At 42.6% G+C, this 17,060-nt stretch overlaps 2 long non-coding RNA genes across 2 annotated transcripts; one reads left to right on the top strand and one right to left on the bottom strand.

Moving 5' to 3' along the window:
- Positions 1–3,341: 3,341 nt before the first annotated feature.
- LOC140506132 (uncharacterized) lies at positions 3,342–7,813 on the bottom strand. Its single transcript, XR_011967791.1, has 3 exons — positions 7,242–7,813; positions 6,595–6,657; positions 3,342–3,742 (listed from the first exon to the last, which is right to left on the bottom strand). It is a non-coding gene; the product is annotated as an uncharacterized lncRNA (long non-coding RNA).
- On the top strand, positions 6,970–10,972 carry LOC140506129 (uncharacterized). Its single transcript, XR_011967788.1, has 3 exons — positions 6,970–7,191; positions 7,742–8,012; positions 8,859–10,972. It is a non-coding gene; the product is annotated as an uncharacterized lncRNA (long non-coding RNA).
- Positions 10,973–17,060: the final 6,088 nt, after the last annotated feature.

Genomic DNA, 17,060 nt, shown 5'->3' with positions numbered 1-17,060 from the left:
GGGTTTGCTATGGGGAGAGAGAGTGAAGGGAGGACACAGAGAGGCACTTAGAAGCCTAACATTGAAGGGGAGAAATAAACTCTTCCACCTTGCCAATTTCATCAAGATGGTCTGAAAATGGGGGAATTTTGGTTAAAAAATTGGGAAGAACTTCTTAATCATAAAGGTAAAATATATTTCTTTGTAGAGCTAAAGAATCCCCTTCTGAGCGGATCCTTAGTGCTAAAACAAGCCATCTCTCTGGAATGAGTTAAAGACAATTCAGAATGGAGCCAAGGGGTTGGATTCAATGACCCACTGAGTGCCCTTTAAATACTAAGCTTGTTGGGATTAAAGAAGTCCTTAGGAAACATCACTTAGTCTGTCTTCTTTCCCTTACCCTGTCCAGATTGGCCTAAATCTACTGTTCCCTGTCCTCTGGGACGTTAGCCTGGATGATGCAGAGCTGCGTCCGTGTGTGTGGCTGGCCTTGCTCAGAGTCCAGAAGAGAAAATGCTTGATGTAGGCTGGGGGTGGAGAAGGGCAGAAGAGGACAAACTCAAGGCTTTAACCTAGTGACTCAGCCCCCTACTCAGTTCCAGCAAAGATAGCTTGGTTTTTATAGCCAATACAGACTGGGGAAGGACTGGGAGGAAGCAAACTGCAGGAGACTTGGGGGGAGGCAGTGGAAGAAAATTGCCTTTCCGTGAAGAAGGGAGATGAGAAAGGATGCCCTCCCAGGCAGAATGAACATTTCCCCAGTCTTTTGACTTTCCCCTCCTCCTATCCTTCTCTCTTCTCTCACCCAACCCCCAAAGTAAAGCAACCGTGATGCTGGAAGTTGTAAGCTTTTCTGAGTTAATGAAAAACTACCGTACTTTGTCCCTTGAATGGCAGCCTTCTCTCCCCTATCCCCTACGGGGCCCAGCTCCTTTCAGGTTCTAGAGTTTGGAGCAGTAACAGAGTAGGGTCCTGATTAACGATTAGTCTGAGGGGTAGGACCACCTGAAGGAGTGGAATAGACAAGATTATCATATGTGGTCCTGCTCCAGGCTAAGGATAGTATGATCACAAAAATGGATGTAAGGATTATGGCCACAATGAGCATCCTGTGGTCAGAAGGCCTATGAATGATCAATGGGTTTGGAAGTGGGATATAGGAGAAGGCTGAATGGATCTGAGATGATTTTTATCTGGAAAAGGAAATAGTTGGGGTGGTGGGTGGGTGATAGTAAGAAGAAATAAGCATTGTTTTTATATCAACACAAAGTATGGGCATTATGGAGAGCAGGAAATTGGTGCAAAGAGATTTTGATGGTAGGGGCATGGGTTTATAGTCAGAGGAGTTGGATTATAATCCTGGCTCCATCACTTACTACCTATATTGACTCTGGGCACATGATTTCTTATGTCTGGCCCTTATTTTCTACATCTGTAAAATGTAGGGACTGAACTAGATGGCCTCCACGGACTCTCCAATTCTAAAACCGTGATCTTATGATCTCTTTTTCTAAGACATAGCCAAGGGAACATGGTACATCAGAGAGTTGCATTGTGGCTTCAGTTCCAAGCAGCCCAAGCCCAGATGACTGGATTTCACTGGTAGTGACAACTGTTAGAGCACATTGTTAGTGGGACTCATACCCTCAGTGGTTAAATGGATGGGACATTCTGCCACATAAGTTGCACTCTGAGCTTGACCAACAGTTTTGCAAACAGGTGCTTACAGATACAAGAAAAACTGACTTAGAGAGTAGGGCTGGCTCAGTGCAAATCCATCCCCACAACTGGGTGGAAGCCTCAGTGCATGGGTGCTATTAAGGGTAAGTCAATGAAGTCACTCTCTGAGATGAAAGAATGGACATTCCCATTGAGTCATATGGACCAGTCTGTAGCGTATTATCTGAAGCAGGGTTCCAACCAGCCTGTGGAGGGCAGTCATGCCCTAGTGTATCCCAATTGCAGACTGACCAGCTGCTACCCCAGCCCTACTCTCTGTGCTGCTCTAAGGAACCCCTAAATCTTTGGCTCTTAGAAGGCAGCAGCTGAATCATGGGAATAAGCCTCCCTTCAGTATAAGAAGGTAAAGAGGGAAGGGGAAACAGAGAGAGATGGAGGCAGAGAGAAAGAGAGAGAGAGACAGACAGACAGACAGACAGACACAGAGACACAGAGAGAGAATTGGTGGAAGACAGAGGGTTGGAAAAGGTCGTTATTCCCTTTTCACTGGAGAAGTGAGAAAGGTCTGAATGATCCAGCCCTATGGGACTCATTCAGTTTTCAAAGGCAAGCCCTGCTAATTTTTCCTTTGGCTCCCAAGGCTCCCTTTCACTGCTTTCTAAACTTTCATTGCGTCTTAACCCCTCCTTGCCTTTCCTACCCAAGATTTCCAGCCACCTAAATATTGTTTGGTTCCTGAGAGTAAGAAAAATGTGGTAGTCAAACCCTAATTACCTACCCCCCCACACACACACCTCTTTCTTCCATTGCCAATCAAATCAAACAAGCATTTAACAAAGAATCTGCTATGTCCCCTCAGGGACCCTAATAGCTCTTAATAGCTAACATATATCTACCACTTTAAAGTCTGAGAAGCACCGTACATATATTATTTCACTGGATCCTGACAACAACCCAGAGAGGTAGGTGCTATTATCCTCATTTGATAAATCAGGAAACTGAAGTTCAGAGTAGTTAAATGACTTCCAAGTCACACAACTAGTACATACCTGAAGCTGGATTCAAACTCAGGTCTTCCTGACTCCAAGTCTGGCACTCTAGGCACTAAGCCAGGTCTTTTCCTTTCCACAGTACAGGCATACCTCCTTTTATTGTACTTTACTTTATTGCACTTTAAAGACATCGTGCTTTTTGCAGATTGAAGATTTATGGCAACCGTGCATCCAACGAATCTATGGACATCATTTTTCCAACAGCTTATACTCATGTCATGTTTGGGTAATTCTTGAAATATTTCAAACTTTTTCATTATTATCATATGTGTTATGGTGATCTGTGATCTTTGATGTTACTATTGTCATTGCTTTGGGGAGTGGAGAGAGCCATGACCACACTTACATAATATGCTGAACTTAATAAACATCGTACATCTTCTGACCACTTCACCAACCTGCAGTTCCTCTGTCTTTCTCACTCTCCTTAGACTTTCCTATTCTTTAAGAAGCACCAATACTGAAAAGGGGCCAATTAATAACCTTACGATGGCCTCTAAGTATTCAAGTGAAAGGAAGAGTCGATCAATGCAGCCAACTTCACTGTTGTCTTCTTTTAAGAAATTGCCATAGTCATCCAGTCTTAGCAAAAACTGCCCTCATCTTTGCTGTTATTCAGTAATTCTCCAGTCATGTCCAACGCTTTATTTTTTTTTTTAAATGAAGTTGCAAGGATTTATTATACAGGAGTGCTACACTTGGTCACAAAGAAAACAATCAGTCTGGAATGGCCAAAGTCCCAGGGCACAAACTCCAAGAGGCAGGCAGGTCGATGGAATTAGCCTCCAATGGTGGTGGCATGTCGTTTGGTCAGGAAGGTGTCAGATGGTGGAGCTGGTAGAGTCAGTTCTTCGTGAGGGGGTGATGTCTCCAAAGGGAGGGTCTTTCCATCTCATCTCCCGTAGCTGTCGTGGGCAGTAGTCTGCTTACCTGGACCTCTGCCTCATCTTTCTTCTCTTGCCTTTCAGCCTATGTATTCGCTTCTTCCTCCACTTGGCTCTCATGGTGCAATGGGAGCTGACAAGATGGCACTAGGAAGGAGAGGGCATGTCCAACTCTTTATGACTGCATTTGGGATTTTCTTGGCAGAGATGCTGGAATAGCTTGCCATTTCTTTCTCCAGCTCATTTTACAGATGAGGAAACTGATTCAAAACAAGGCTAAAGACTCCCAAGGTCACACAGCTAGTAAGAGTCTGAGGCCAAATTTGAAATCAGGAAAAATAAGTCTTCCTGACTCCCGGCCCAGTCAGCAGTTATCAACATTAAAGTAAGACCCCACCACCACCACCAGTAAAAAGTTTAGAATTGCTGAAGGTTCAGTTGATGGTTAGTATTTTTTTGTCATAAAGTATTTTTAAATTAAGGTATGTACATTTTTAGACAGTGCTATTGCATACTTAGTAGTCTACAGTAGAGTGTAAACATAACCTTTATGTGCACTGAGAATTCAAAAAATTTCCCTTGACTTGTTTTATTGCAATATTTATTATGATGGTATGGACTTGAACTTGCAATATCTCTGAAGTATACCTGTACCACAAAAGTCAAAGCTGACATTCACCCACCAGCTTTCACTCACTGGTATGAATTCAGGGACTAATCCACAGCCCCTATCTGGCCTTTAGCCAGTTAAGGCATCCTTCTGGCCTACAGGGCTTTTGGCTGTTCTGATTGTGTTCTTTTCCAACCACTGAGGTAACAAATTTTCCCCTATTGTCAAATCACCTCAGAAATCAGAAAAAATCAACCCTAACACACAAGTCATCCCTAAAATTCACAGCAGACAGACCTGTCTCTTCAGAAGGATGCCCAAGGAAATTGGGTACCTAGATTTGTGGGATTGGAAGGGGAAAGAGTTCTGGTACCTCAACCCCCTAACCTAGGTACCCCAAAGGCTCTGGAACTCACTCATCATAATGGGTCTTTCACCTGAAATGATTCAGTATAATAAAAATTAAATATACTTTCTGTAGAGGGAATGTGATTCACACCATATGTATCACTGTTTTCAAATGCATATAGATGTTGTCATGATGAATAAAATATAAGTTCATTTAAAAGTGTTACTGAATTAATGGATCCCACCATGAAAGAGGAGGCAGATACAAGAAGGCTACAGCATATTACAATGTCATTTTGCACAGAAAGGACATAAAAGACATTACTAAAGAAAAAGGGCAAGCTAATAGGGTAGCAAAAGGACGACCAGTGGACAGCCCACATGGCCCAACAGTGCCCCAGCAACTCCCCAGCAACCACAGCTACAGAAGACCCAGAAAAGAAGACTTTTACCACCTTGGAACTATGAAATGGTTCTACATTATAAGCAGATATTATTGGATCAATGGAAATTAAAGAAGATACATTATTATCAAAGAAGCATTAAAAAAGACTCATCACCATCTGCTTGGTCATTTTCTCTTAAGAATCATGGGACCTCAATGGTGGTTCTCAAGGCAAAATGCCTTCCACACTCAGAGAGAGAAATATGGAAGTCACTCACATAATGTAACAGATCATGTTTGTGTATGTGTATGTGTTTGTGTATCATGTTCTGGTTTGTTATACGATTTCTTTCATTTATCTTAGTCTGACTACATAGCATGACTATAGTGAAAATATACTCAATAGGAAAGTATATGTAGAATCTATACAGAATTGTATGCAGTCGTGGGGAGGGAGGGGGGGAGTGGGGGATAGGTGAGGGGGATAAAATCACAATTGTATGGCAGTGATTGTTAAACATTAAAAAATAAAAAAAAATAAAAAAAAATAAAGAATCATGGGACCTTTACAGGAATGTGCTGGAGCCAGCTCATACAGCTCACAAGAGCTAATTATTAAACTGTCAGTGTGAGCATTTATACTTTGGAAATTGGCAAATGCTACAGATCGGGGCTTGATTTGTTTTGTTTGTTGGCTAGACTTAAGAAAATGATGGAAAAATGATAATAATGTATATTAAACTTAAAAGTGTGTTGTGTACACATTTATTTTTTTCTGACAAGCAAGTTGTTACAACATTTATCAGCTCATTCCTTAGACTTTCCATCTGAATTGAAGCAATGTGAAAGATCCATGGGAAGACAAAGACAAAGAAAAGTATGAATGGATTCTGAACTACATAAGTCCATTGAAGTACTGAAGTCCAGAATTTATCCTTTTTGTCATTGCTTTCTCTACCAAGAAATGTTAATATTACAATTACTATAATGAGACAGTCCATTATATATATGCATATATTATGTATGTATAAATATATATATTGATATTAAGGAGTCTTTATACTCAAAAAAAGTTAAGAACCACTCATCTATGCTATTTTCCATATGGGGAAACTGAGGGAAAGGGTGGTAAAATGATTTGCCCAAGGACTTGACATTAGTACTGTGCCTCAAAACTTAATGCTCATTCTATTACACTAAGTCAACAAACACTTATTAAGCACCAACTAAGCTCTAGCGGTATAAAGAACCCCAGAAACAAAAAAGCAGTCCCTACTCTCAAGGAACTCACTGTGTAATGGGAGAGAAAATATGCAAGCAACTATACATATATAAGATACAAATATGTGTATCTACATGTACATAGATACACATCTATATCTTGTTTATACATATGTGTGTATGTGTATACATATACATACACACACATATATATGGATACACACACACACACACACACACACACACATACACACACATACACATATAGGAGATAACCTAAAAGGGAAGGTGCTAAGATTAAGGAGGCCTAGAAAAGACTTCTTGCAGAAGATGATACTTCGTCGGAGACTTAAAGGAAACCAGAGAAGCTGGGAGGCAGAAGTGAGGAGAAAGAGAGTGCCAAGCATGGGAGACAGCCATAAAAAATGTCCAGACCTGGAAAATGGAGGATCATGTGTGAAGACTGTGAAGGGTCAGTGTCACTGCATGGCAGAATACCTGAAAGGAAGGAAGGTGTAAGAACATCAATAAGATAGGAAAGGGGCCAGGTTTAAAATCAGAGGGTTTTACATTTTATCCCAGAAGTAATAGGGAACTCCTAGAGTGTATTGACTGGACAAACAGTGGAGGATAGACTAAGGTTGACTGGAGTTGCCTCATTTTCCCTCTTTCTTTAGCTTCCCCTCCTCCCACCTCATCTTACCTTTTCCAAGCTTTTCCCCCACTATCCTGCCATTTGCTTCCCACCCTCCCCACCTGCTCCTTTGCCCCCGCCGACCATTCTGGGAGGGCATTATTATCCAATCCAGATGGCTTGCTGGAATCTCAGAAAGCCCAAAGATCAGGAGCTAGGAATGAGTGAGGTGGAACTGAAGGGGCAAAACTGGAGTGAAGAAACATGGATTGGAGGACAGGGGGCAGAAGAAGGAATGAGAAACAGAAGCCAAAATAAGGCAAAATAGGAATCTGTCCATCAGCTATTTGTCTCTATACCTGGAGGATGTCCTGGTCAATCAAGGAGAACGAGATCTGGTAAGAGGAAAGTATACTGGGCAAAGGAAAAAGTCAGTACAATGCTCTACCTGAGATGATTTGCTGCCCTTCGGGTGGAAAAAAGGAAGAAGCTGGGCAAAATGGAAGCCTTAGATCTGCTGCTCCAGCCCAACTCAGTTTCCCTGGAGGATTGGTACAAAAATGAACCCCTAGAGGGTATTTCTATTCCTGCCTCTGGCTAACAGGAAAGACCCCAGTTGATTCTATGCAGAGCCAGCCAGATAGAGGGGCCCTGATCTGTGTTAGGGAATTTAGGAAAGGAAAGGGAGTGGAAAAGGACCTGGCGACAAGAGCAGAGGCAGAGACTGTAAAGAGGTTAGCTCTAAGTAGAGAAAACAGTTGCAGACTTCCTCATGCCTCGCTCTGATTACTGGGGAATGGAAGCCTGTCCCTGTCTCAGGGCAAGAGGCCCCCTTGCCAGGATCTGCATCTGGGAACAATCTGCAGCCCTGGCGTAGACCCTACTGGCCACATTCCTCCTGGTGGGGTTAACCCTCACACAGCTGGGCTGAAGCTTACTGTTTTCTAGGAATCAAAGAACCGTAAAATCTCAGCATCTCAGAGTTTGAAAGGACCATCTAACCAGACCCTGAGAGGAAATTCCCTCTATAACCTCCCCAGCAAATACTCTCCCTGCTTCCGCTAGAAGCCTCCAGAAAAGAGAAGCCCTGTTACCTCCTAAGAAAGCTCATTGCACTCCGGGACAGCTGCCACCATTGGGAAGCATTTTCTGATGTTAAAACTGAGGCTACCTCCTTCAAATTCCATCCATTGCTCCACGTTCTGTCCTCTGGGGCCAGGTAAGTCAAACCTGATCTTTCTTAGATGTAAGAGTACTTCAAAGACTTGAAAAAAATTATTATATTTTCCCCATCTCCTCGTCTCCTGGCGAAACATCTCTACTTTCTTCAATAAATGCTTATGTAGCATGGTTTCAGATCCTAGTCATCCTCCTCTGTATTCACAGGACCTGACAAATAGTAAGCACTTAATAAATACCTGCTCCCCTCTCCCTTTCTAAATATGATGCCCAAATAGGACACAATAATCCCAGTGTGGCATGACCACAACGAACTGTTGTGAGACTATCAGCTCTCTTTTACTGTGATTCTTTTAACACAGTCCCTCATCTCTTTAAATAACAGTAATTGATGCAGACATGTAGCTCAAAGGTGTATATATGCACATACATACATACACATGCACACACACATGAACAAGTACATGTATACACTCATGAACACTGCTGCCCATACACAGTTCCAGCTACACTGGCTAACATATAGAGAGATACACATCCAGAGCATGTAATCCCGCCTTCCCCCTTCCTCCCAGCCCTCCAACAGAGTCCATAGGCACAGGGAGCAGCCCACAGAAACCCCCTCACATACTCCCACTACTTTCTCCTAAACACATGCTCATCAGACACCCATCTGCCACCCAGAATCAACACATATCAACTCACAGCACGCTCATACATAGATATGGAGCAAGTAACCCCAATTCCCCACCTTCTTCTCTCCCTCCACTCCCAACCTACATACACACACAATGCATGATTCATTATAAAAAATACTAAGCAGAAATTCAGCCACAATCAGTCATGGTCCCTTCACCCTAACTTCTGGCAACCCTTGCCCTTTCAGGTGAGACCAGACTTGCCTTGCCTTAGGGGATCCAGACTACTCTGAGTCTTTGAATATTCATTCCCTGTACTTCTCTACTCCCTGCCAGGGAATACTACAACACCAGCCAATGTGCCTTGAAATAACCCATTTAGGCCTCATCGAACCAACCAGGATGAAAGCCTATGGAGTTCTCCAGTGGGGTGTTGTGCCCCTCACCTTCCCCAGCCTCTTTGTCCCCTGTGCTCAGATCTTGTAAGGCAAAGAGGGAGAGAGTTCATACACAAGTTTCCAAGGTGAACAGGAAGAGATAAAAAGGGAATGCTGGGATGTTTGGTAATAAGGGAAGACATGGATTTCTACTTCCAAAGAACCTAGAAAAGCAAACAAACCAAAACAAATAAAAATATATATCATGGCAGTCATCACGGAAGCTTTGTGACCCTACCTCTCAATAATAGCACATAGTAATAGCTAACATTTTTATAGGACTTTGTATATGTTATTCCCAACATCCCTGTGAGACAGGTGCTCTTATCATTCCCATTTTATAGATGAGGAAACTGAGGCTAAGAGACTTATCTAAGATCTCACAATTAGTAAATAGCTAAGGCAAGTTTAAACTCGTATTTCATGTAGAACACTCTTATTCCCAAACCATCTGGCTGTCCCAAGGCTAGACCCTGTCTAGAGGAGAAAGGTGGTATGAAACTCATGGAATAAGTGGGGAAATAGGGGAATCTCTAAATTGATCTTTTTTTAAAAAAAATCTAGTGGAATATTTTATTTGTAATTGTCATCAATAAATTTCATTTTTGTCTTAACTGGTGAGCCTAAATAAACATGCAAATCATAAAGTGCACTTCTCCAACAGAGTGACAGGGTGTGTTTGTGCATGTGCATGTGTGTGTGTGTGTGTGTGTGTGTGTGTGTGTGTGTGTGTGTGTGTATGACTACACACCCTAATCCAGGTTCTTGCAAATTCCAGTTCCTGTGTTTGGAGCTGCAGCATTCCAGGTCCTTGGATAGACAGATGTGTGCTGCCTCTGATGTTGCCATAAACAGACGTCCCAGAATTTTTCCAGAGGAAACACAGAAATATTTTGGTATCTGCTCTAGGCTAGAGGACAGGGCAACAGGACCAGAGGCTTCATAGCTAATAGAGTAGGCGAAAAAACCTAAGGGGAGAGGAGGGAGACTGACCTTCAAACAACAGAGTCCTCTACCTGGTAAACAAGGTCAGGCTTTGAAAGGGATAAAGTTTCTAGCTGTACTGTTTAATTCAAGAGTGTTTAAAAGGGGATCCTTACCCCCTCTCAGAGGAGCGAGGTTGGAGCGCAATGGCCAAGAATGTCTGAAGGGTCAGACCACAAGGAAAGTTCTCTCTTGAATCCAGGATATCGCAGGTATCTTCTCCTGCCCAGGTAGAACTTAACGCTTTTACCTCTATATCACTGTCCATACTGTGTTTCTACCCTAGACTTGATCAGCTCTGGTCTCCAGGCCTTTCCCAAGGTCCCACTAGAATTAATTTGGTTTTCAAGTGTCTATTCAAACAGTTGGACTGGATTTTTTTTTTTAATCATCCAGTAAATAGACTTCAAAGAATAGATTTGAAAGCTAGGAAGGCCTGGAATTGCATTGGCTCCTCTCTAGGTGGGCTCCTGATCACCTGACTTTATGTACAGAGATTTCTGATGTCACAGGTATGTGGCCTGTAGGGATCCCCTCCACTACATTTTTTGAAGGTCCCCTGAAGGACAGGTCTATGACATTGCCTACTGGTAGGGAGTTATGACTCCTGATTGTCTGAGAGACATCTGGGAGAGAGAATCACAGGAGGAAGGAGAGGCAAGCAGGACAAGGAGAGACAAGATGTGGACTTTGAATGGTGTATGAGAGACAACCCCTCCCCCAAGGAGCAGACATGTGGGGAAAAGCTGAAACCCCATCATGTCCTTGGATTCTAAGATTGCTAAGAGTCATTGGCTGAAATGGTTAAACTAAGATTTCATTTCATGTCTAGGGTATAGAGTCCCCTAATTCCTCTATGTTCTGTTGCCTAACTAATTTGTATGAATTTCCTGATCTACTGTTTTACCTGCTTGTTTTAATAAATATGTTTGATCACTACCTATGATTGTCTTTTCTGTAATGAGCATAAAGTGGGACTGGGAGTTAAGGCAGCAGAGATTAAAGTAACAGTTACCCTCCAAATTTGGGGCAGAATTACTCTCCTACCATACCTCCCTACCAACCCATACACTAACTAGCAAAGACAGGCATGAAGGAAAGTAATGTTGAGCAACCATAAAATTTCCTTTCATCTGGAAGCACAAGAAAGCCCTGCTCCTAGAATTCAAATATTTGACATGTAAGAGATAGATACAATTCCAGCCCAATGCCCTTCTTGAAGATAGGAGAGCAAGGAAGCGAGTGCCAAGCCACTACCATACTAGGCAGATAGATGGCATAGTATATAGAACACTGGACCCAAAGTCAGGAAGATGAGTTCAAATCCAGCCCCAGAAATTTATTAGCTATGTAATCCTGGACACTTACTCTGTCATTAAGAGTAAGTCACCTACTCTATCTGTCTCAGCTTCCCCAAATGTAAAACAGAAAATTCTCAACCAAAGAGAAAATAAGCTAGAGTTGTTCAGATGTCCGGGGTCTAGTTAGCCCAACATATGTGGGCAATGAAGAACAGATGAGGGAAATATCCAATCTGGAGGAGACCCTGTGTGATTTCCACCCCTCCTCCCACTCCCAATGGGGACTGATTGAAATCGAGGAGAGAAAGAAATGGGTGACAGATCAGTATTCCTATTATGTCCTTCGGGCTTCTATTTTGTCTGCTTTTCTAAGACTCAGTCTACAGCCATCACCTCTCTCCTTCCCCCTAAAAATTAATGATCTCCTTATGAATGAGAGCTGAGCTCACACATGAAGTCAGATGTCAAACAGGCTGTCTCTCCATTACAATAAGCCAGGGAGATGATGGAAAAACACAGAAATTGCTTTATACCAAACAGCTGATGGTAAGTGGAGCCAAACAAAAGCTAGGGGAAAGGAGCTGGGTGGGATAATTAATGTTTTGCTAAAGAAGAAAATATTAGCGTGTGGAACTGAGCATGCAAACACCTCAGCTAACAAAATAGCTTGGAGAAAACAAATTTAATCACAGAATTTTGCTCATGAAAATAAAATAATGCACCAGCCATATACACATCATTCCTCATTCTCGATGTTGGGGAAATATTCAGTCCTTGGCTGAAGAACCTGACTGGCCCTTTAAGAGATTCTGGTCTTCTGGACACCACTTTAAAGGTAATCTCCTTACCTGATAATGGGCGTTTATGTAAACAACAGTTAAACAGGAGCTAAAGAGGCCTGATAAACTAATGTCAATTCTGAGGCTGAGGCTTCTGGAAACCTGTCCTATACCAGGAGATTTCTATCTCCACAATGAAAGACTTTATTGTACCAGGCAAGTGCCTGTGTTGTTTTAGTGGGCCAAGAGCAGGCAAATATGAAAGAAAGGCTCGTTACTCTTTGTTTTCATAGCTTAGACTAATCTGTTGTTAATTGTCCCTGGCTGACAAGTCTATCCATAGAATCTGCTGTTCAGATAGAAATCTCAATCACCTTCTACATGGATGCCAGAAGATGGCAGAGCCCCCAGGTTTCTCAGATGTTTACCTAAAATAATGGAGCTGTGAACCAGCTCAGCCATTCTGGAAAGTAATTCAGCATGGTGCCCAAAAAGCTATTCAATTTTGCATAACCTTTGACCCTACAATATTGACACTAGGTCTATACCCGCCTCCCCCCAACCTTCTACCCCACCCCATCAAGAAAAGTGGAAAAGGGCTCATGTATAAAAATATTTATTGCAGCTCTTTTTATGGTGACAGAGAATTGAGGAGCCCGCCAATTGGGGAACGGCTGAACAAGTGTGGGGTGTTCATAGAAGGCTAGCACCTTCTTCTGAAGTCTGTTCATCCACCTTTGGTGTCCACCTGTCACCTGTCTTACCTGTGGCTCCAAGAAGCTAATAGCAAGTGCAGCAGCCACACCGGACAGGCTGAACCAGGTTAAGGGTAACTGACAGGTCAAGCCCATGTGCATGTGCACACACACACATACACACACATACACACACATACACACACACCTTACAAATAAGGAAACTGAGGCCACAAAAAGTTAAGTGCTTGTCCAAGGAAACGCATGTAGGTAGTGACAGAGCTAGGATTGTTGACTAACTAGACAATTAAAATTTGGACAGTCTAGTGAATATTAGCTTAATATGTCAACAATGTTAATATGCCAGCCCCCAAACTCTGATGTAATCCTAGGTTCCACTGAGCAAGAAGGACCTGTACCCCTGTGGGCTTGTAGATTGGCCCATTGATCTCTGGGGATAGGACTATGTGTTTTAGAAGGAGAAAAAATGAACCAGGGGAGACTACTATGACTCAGAGGGATTTGTTTGTCAGGGTGTTGGCATTCATGGGCCTGTGTTGTATGTGTCCCTGGCAAAAGTTTTGCCTGTTGCCCTGAGCTATAAATTATTTTAAATTCTGGGCACAGATGACTACAAATATGTACATGGTGATGATTCTGTGTCACAAGGTTTGTGAAAACTGATTGCCCTATATTACCTCCTGAGAGCAATGGGGGGCAGGGGGAGGGGGTGAGTCCCTGTTGATCAGTGGTCACAAGACCTGGGCATACATATGATGAACTCTCTCCCATGCCCACATGGGTGAAGTAATTGATTACCTTCAGTGGATGGCATAACAGAGAAGGGGAAGATGGTAGGTGAAGGGATGGGACAGCAGGACCTTTACCTGTAATTCTCCCAATCTTGCCCTAACTTCCAGCTTGTCCTTAGTTTCCCCTACTTTGACCATTGCCTCCTTCTCCTTACATCTACCTTACACCCTTCTCCCACTCATTAAAGGAATGAGGAGATCTAGGCTCAAAGGTTGGGACACTGTCCTAAATAATTCAATGAAAAAGCGGTCAAGTCAGGATTCCAGTTCTCTGGACTCCAAGGCCAGGGCTCCTTCCATTCTGTCTCTGTCCCAGGAAAGAAAAAAAAAAGTTGATGTAATGAACAGAGCCCTGGGTTTGGAGCCAGAGGATCTGCGTTTAAATGTTGCTTCTGCTGATTGCTACCTGGGTGACATCAGATTTAAAGGAAACCCAGAGAAAGAGAGATGAGGAAGGGAGAGCATTTTAGGCGTGGGGGTTTGGGGTTCCAGCAAAAATGCCCAGAATCTGGAAATGGAGTGTTTCATGGAAGGAACAGTGAGGAGGGCATTGTCACTGAATCATAGGGTACAAGGTAGTGAGGAAATAAGGGTAAGATTGGAAAGGTTGGGGTAGGGTAAGTACCAGTTATGAAAGGCTTTGAGTACCAAACAGGATTTTGTATTTGATCCCAGAGGTGATAAGAAGCCACTAGAGTTTGAGTAATGGGGTGACATAGAGTAATATGTTAGAATTCTGATTTAGGAAGGACACTTAGACAGTTGGGTGGAAGATGGACTGGAGTTGGAAGAGACTTAAGGCATAGTGACTGACCAGTAGTCTATTTTAACAGGCAATTCGTTATAAGATTAGGTAATTAGGCAATAGCTCATAGAGATCCATACCAAGGTGGTGGCAGTGTTAGAGGAGAGAAAGGGGCAAGTGTGAGAGATAATACAAAGGTAAAATAAATGAGCCTTGGCAAAATATTGGGTACAGAGGTGAGAGAACATGAAGAGTCAAATAAGACATTGGATTGGAAGCCTGGGTGACTGGGAAGATAGTGGTGCCCTTGAAAATAATAGGGAAGTTTGGAAATGGCAGGGGAGGTTTTGTTGGGGAAAGATAATGAGTTATATTACACATGTGGAGTTTAAAATTCTGATCATATCATCCTCAAGTTCACCCATCCCCCACAATTCAATAAACTCCAATGGCTCCCTATCACCTCTGCATCAAAAATAAAATCATCTATCTAGTGTTCAAAGTTGTTTGGCAACTTGTCCTCCTCACCACCTTTCCAGTCTTGTTGCACCTTACTCCCTACCGTATGCTCTACAATTTAGTAGCATTGGCCTCCTTTCCATTCCTTCCATGAGACACTCCATCTCTCCACTCTGAGCATTCACTGAGCCACCTCCCATACTGAAACACTCTTGATTCTCATCTCTGTTTCCTGGTTTCTCTGGTCTTTTTTCATATCCCAGCTAAAAATCTCCCTTTCCCCATCTCCCTTCATTCTAGGGCTTTCCCTTTATTGATTATTTCCCATTTGTCCTAAATACAGCTTTTTTGCATGGTTATTTGCATATCTCCCCCATTACACTATGAGCTCTTTGAGACAGGAGACATCTCTTTCCTTTCTCTGTCTCCCCAGTGCTTAGCACAGTGTTGGTGGTGCATAGTAGGTGCTTAATAAGTATTTGACTCGGATGGATATGCACTTGGATGGATAATCTGCACACTCATCCACCAAAACATGTATTTGGTACAGCTGCTACCAACAGACAGTAAGCAGGGCTCAGAACTGAACAGGAGGTGGAAGATGGGCTGGGAAATGAATCTGAAGCAAAAGCACATCTTTTTATCATCAATATTTTTCCAGCAAATTGTATGACTGTGAGTCATGGATTACTACAGGCAATCTGTTATTAAGGATCACCCAAAGGGCAGTGGAGAAGTTCATGGTGGATGTGAACAGGAGCCAAACATTACAAATGTGGAATTATGCAAGAGAAGCTGTGGAAAAAAAGGGGTCAGAAAAATGTATTATCAGAAAGGGAAAAAAAAAAAACCAGATAGGCTGGTAACATAGCAAGAATGAGGGGTAACTGACAAGTGGTTCATGTCATAGATTGGAATTCACAAAATGGTAGGGAGAACCCAAGGAAGGTACCCAGGACCTTGGCTGTAAGTTGGGGCAAGACTGGGAGAGCTACATGTAAATTGTGGATAATAGGCCTACATCAACAAGATAATTAAACCATTATTGTGCTGGAGTATTGATTTTAGTAGAAAGAGCATTATTGATGGAGCATGTGCTCTATTTCTGTTACTCCAAGAAGCAGAGTAGCTTGACTAGGATAGAGAAAAGGTCTCGGAGCCAAGAGAGGCCTGGGTTCCAGTCTAGCCTCTGACACACTGGGTGGGTGACCCTTAGCAAGGCACTTAATCTTTAATGTCCTAGACCAGAGATGTCAAACGTAGCCTGAGGACCACAGGAGCCACAACATTCCCAAATGCAGACAGAACATAATCTAGTAATAAGTGAGGTATTCATAGCATAATACATTTAGAGCTGGGAGAGAACTTAGAGGCAATCTATATTTTACCCCTATATTTATATTTTTACAAAATATATTTATATTTTACAATCTATATTTTACAGATACAGAAACTGAGGTTCAAGAAATTTAGTGACTTGTCCAAAGTCACTAAACTAATAATTATACCAAGCAGAAATAGAGCTCAGGTCTTCTTAAAGCCAAGTCCAGCCCTCTATCCACTAGGCCAGTGGTGGGGAGGCAGAAAGGAAGAGTCAAAGAAGTAATTGGCAGAAGATACAAGGGATTTAATTACGTGGAGACTAGGATTCTGAGCTAGGGACTCAAATGTAGGCCAAGATCTGACCCCCAAGTAGTGGTACAACATAAGAGGCAGCCCAATAACCAGACTGACTCAATGGTGAGCCAGCAAGTGACTTCTTTAGGGATCTTCCTAATTCCCTGATCCAGGCACTGGCTGGTTCCAGATTCTAAGGCAGGGCTGACCTCACAGGGTGGAGCTAAATTTCCCAGACTGTGGGAAAATGTTCTACTGACTCTTGGGGGCTGTACTTTAGCAAAGTCTAAAGATGTCTCCTTGGCCAGCCCTGCCTGTGATCATTTCATTTGTTCATGTTTATTTCATTTTTGTTTTGTTTTTAACCTTATATATATATTTATGCCCTTTTAGCAGGTCTCTTAGCCCATCAATTCATCTGAAATGTAAATGCCTTAAAGCCAGAGTCTACATTTGCTCCATAATCTGTGGCCACTACCATATTTATGCATGGCAGGGAGGACCTGAGCCTTTGGACACTGTTCGGTAACCTGACCCAGAGAAGTATCCAGACTGTATAATTATACTTCTGCAAATTGCTGAGAATGTGACCAGGGGAAGAAGCTCACCTAGACTGCCACT

This window comes from Notamacropus eugenii, chromosome 5, assembly GCF_028372415.1.
Source record: "Notamacropus eugenii isolate mMacEug1 chromosome 5, mMacEug1.pri_v2, whole genome shotgun sequence".
NCBI classification, from domain to species: domain Eukaryota; kingdom Metazoa; phylum Chordata; class Mammalia; order Diprotodontia; family Macropodidae; genus Notamacropus; species Notamacropus eugenii.
The sequence above is the reverse complement of the archived record's forward strand: the minus strand, read 5'-3'. Positions and strand labels throughout refer to the sequence as shown.